This window comes from Gossypium arboreum, chromosome 13 (genome assembly GCF_025698485.1).
Source record: "Gossypium arboreum isolate Shixiya-1 chromosome 13, ASM2569848v2, whole genome shotgun sequence".
Taxonomy (NCBI): domain Eukaryota; kingdom Viridiplantae; phylum Streptophyta; class Magnoliopsida; order Malvales; family Malvaceae; genus Gossypium; species Gossypium arboreum.
Genome location: NC_069082.1, coordinates 52,133,925 through 52,137,988, shown reverse-complemented (window position 1 = coordinate 52,137,988; position 4,064 = coordinate 52,133,925). Strand labels below are relative to the sequence as shown.

The 4,064-nt window shown below is 40.7% G+C and overlaps 1 non-coding gene across 1 annotated transcript; it reads left to right on the top strand.

Annotated features, from left to right (window-relative positions):
• Positions 1-1,112: 1,112 nt before the first annotated feature.
• On the top strand, positions 1,113-1,186 carry TRNAW-CCA (transfer RNA tryptophan (anticodon CCA)). The gene has a single exon. It is a non-coding gene; the product is annotated as a tRNA-Trp (tRNA).
• The last annotated feature ends 2,878 nt before the right edge of the window (positions 1,187-4,064 follow it).

Here is a 4,064-nt window from a genome sequence, read left to right as displayed (position 1 = left end):
GCAAGTCATGAGGACAAAACCAACTAAAACAGCAGGCGTTTATAATATCAATTCGATTACTATGCTATCAAACCAGGTAGAACTTCTAAATAAAAAGATTGATGGCTTTCTTAGTTCTTCACAGGTTCACCCAGTAATGTAGTGCAAAGCAAGTGGAGGTGGAACAAGCCATTCGAAATACCAACCTTATGGCCACAACATCGATAACGAGCAATTAAATTACATGGGTAATAATCCTCGACCTCAAAACAATCCATATAGTAACACTTACAATACAGGTTGGAGGAACCACCCCAATTTCTCGAGGGGCAGTCAAGGAAATCAAAGACCACAACCACCTCCAGGCTACCAACAACCACCCTACCAACAGGAAAAGAAATCGAACCTTGAAGAGATGCTCATAAAGTTTATCTTGGTGTTAGAAACCTGTTTCCAGAACACTGAGACAGCATTTAAAATCAACAAGTGTCGATCCAAGGGCTCAAAACTAAGATCAGCCAGCTTTCCAAACTAATCTCCAAATGACCACAATGGAGCTTGCCAGGTAATACTGAACCTAACCTAAGGGAACAGCTCAACACAATTAATGTTTAAGATGAAGAAGGATTTGTTGAGCCTGAGCCAAAATCGAGGCAAAAAACTGTGGTAAGCAAAGGTCAAGGTGAGGTAGATCACAATAAAAACAAATCGGTGAATGTCGGATATAAACCTCATTTGCCATACCCCAACGTGACAAGGATAGACCGCTCAGATGAAAAATTTGGTAAATTCCTTAAACTCTTAAAAAAATTACATATTAACTTACCATTTATTGAAGCTCTATCACAGATGTCGAATGCAATGAAATTTTTAAATGAGCTTTTAGCAAATAAGCGGAAGATGGACGAGGCATCACATGTGGAGCTAAACGCAGTTTGCTCAGATATTCTCCAGAATAAACTACCCAACAAACTTAATCTCTCCCGCTTTTGGGCGGTTCTTCCTCCAGCAGCCTATTCTTTCACAGCTTCTATGCCAAGGGCTTCTTTATTATATAATTATCTTATGCATGCAAGATGTATTGGGGTCACATAAAATTTATTATTATTATGTTTTTATTATGAAAATAAAAAGCGCTCTTAGTTCAGTTCGGTAGAACGCGGGTCTCCAAAACCCGATGTCGTAGGTTCAAATCCTACAGAGCGTGATTCCATTCTTGTTAGATCGAGAATGACAATGAAATAATTGAACAGCAGTCTAAAGTCTGAATTTGACCTCCAGTTTGTTTTTTAGGGTTAATACAAAGAAATAGGAGGTCAATAAACAAAAGAGATGTTAATTAATCAAAGGTCCAAAAGCGGAGGCAGTTCCAGTCCTTGTCGCAGCGCAGTAGTGAGTAGGTGATCCAACACCAGAGATAAAAGACGCAGCAGATTCATATACTGACCTTAGTTATATAGATCGTTAGCTGATTTGGGGCCTAGTATTAACGTCATGCCTTACAAAATGTTCAAACAATTAGGTCTTGGGAAACCCAAACAGACTAGGATGAGCATTCAATTAGCAGATAAAACTATAAGATTTCCTAGGGGTATTATTGAAGATGTGCTAGTTAAAATCGATAAATTTATATTTCCCATTGACTTCATTGTTCTAGACATAGAAGAGGATAGCAACACTCTTTTAATTCTAGGAAGGCCCTTTTTAGCAACTGTTAAAACAATTATTGATGTTGGCACAGGTGACCTCACACTCCGTGTGGGAGACGAAACAATCACCCTTCAAGCTCGCAATTCTAGCAACACAATGGAAATTGAAGGTGATCATCTAAACCATTCTACTAAAACTAACAACATGGTGCAATCTTCTTTGCAAGAAATGAGTCTGAAGGAAGTACATGAACCATTCTCAAGCAATAGTAGAGGACCCATTCATGAAGATCGAAGGCTACAAGTCGAGGAGCTAGATGAATGGCAGACACATAAACCGAGAACACCTGACAAAGCAAATCTACAACAGAATAAGCTCAATCCCTTTCCAAATCAACTTAAGGTTGGAGATATAGTCTTATTAGATGCCACAGATCCCTACATTGTCGCTACCACATCGAATAAAGAAATCCCTCTTACGGTACTCAACATTTTACCATTCGGTACGATCGAGGTGAGTCATCCCAAGTTCAGCACTTTTAAGGTAAACAACACCCATTTAAAACCTTATTTTGATGAGATTAATAGTAGGAATGAGAGTATAAACTCCTCAAACCACCATGACCATTCAACAGAGAGGTAAGTCGAGCTCAGACTATAAATAAGCGCTTCTCGGAAGGCAACCCGAGCACTAACTGTATTAACTTCTTTAAAATTTAGTCTTCAACATCTAACTTACTAACAGAGCGCTTGAATACAGGTTTTCCACAGGGACACGGCCAAGAGCATGGGCATGCTCAGGCCGTGTGAAAACAGGACAACAATTTTTCCAAACACGGGCTACGATAAAATGCCATGGTCGTACAACATGGCCATGGTTGAACCTGCCAAAACAACACTGGGGTGAGACACGTCCGTGTGGAAGAACCGTGGGTGAACCTGTTAAAACAGCACGGGCGTGCGACACGCCCGTGTCTAGCACCTGTGGTCGAACCTGTTAGATTGACATGGGTGTGGTTCTGAATACATGGGCATGGGAGAAGCGAACAACATCAGACACGGCCGTGCGGCACAGCCATGTGCACCTACACACCAAAAGAACACGGGCGTGTACTAAATGTCAGATGCGCCCAAATTCAAAATTCGAGAATCACACAGGCTAAAATTGGGGAACACGGGCGTGTTACCTGGCCATATGCGCCAAAATCTATAAATACCTTGCATTATTCATTCTCTTCCCCACTCAAAAACCCTAACCCTAGCCACTGTAATTTCACACGGCCTCTTTGCCACGCCCGTGCCCCACCTCTAACTCCATTTTTGACGCCCATTCTCCTCTTTCTAGCATTTGTTCACTCTTTTCTCGTTTATTCTTACTAATTTCTAGGGCTATTTATCATAATAATATGAAATTTTTCATGTTCCTTTCTTATTTTTATCATACAAATGTTATATCTAGAATAGTTATTATCTTTCTCATGTTAAAATTCTTTATACAAATGTTATATCTAGAATAGTTATTATCTTTCTCATGTTAAAATTCTTTCTCATTATATGATTTCTCTACTTTATTTGATTAGTTAGAAGTAAATATTCATGATTAGAACAATATATATACTCATGCCTTTAGTGTTAACATTTTTCATCCGTCACACATGTTGCATTCCATGAAATTCATTGCCATTTTTATGCCATATAATTTGATTGCTTTGATTAACTTGTTAGTCTTAGTAGTTGCTGAAATTATGATTGTTATTAAAAAATTATCTTCATTTTACTTTGATCATTCCTTAAAATGAATTAATGGTTTTTGATCGCAGGTACCATGTCGTATTCACGAGGAAAGAAAACCACCATACCTACTTCGAAGAAGAGGAAGGGAGCGTCATCTTCCACGGGTCCAACCACGAAAATTCGTCACCCTCTCCTGCAGTTCCCCTGAGGGCCCCAAGAAGAGCTTTTCCAAATACTTTGGAGGGTCACTGCATCGACTGGGCTGCCGTAGAACAAGTTCAGTTGGCTGATACAATTCAGGCCCTCCTAACTACCGACCCTTCGGAGCTGTTCTTTGGGATCATCGAACCAACATACCTCGAGCTCACGATGGAACTATGCTCAATGTTCCATCTTCAAACCATAATGACGAATTACGATGATCCTAGCACGGTCCAGTTTCGCCTAGGCGGGTTGGTCCGCTAGCTAAGCGTCCTAGAGTTCGGTGCTGCACTGGGCTTATATACGGAGGAGTTCAAGGAGGAGAATGAACTACATGCCTTCACTCGCCACATACGTTTCTCTCCCTTGAAGTGCTAGCACACTTTGGCCCCTGGCGCAGCCTCCTACAATCCTAGCTGCTCCAACGCATCATTTCTCCCACCATCCCTGAGGTACCTACACGCCATTTTGGCTCACATGATTACAGGGAGGTGAGAGAGC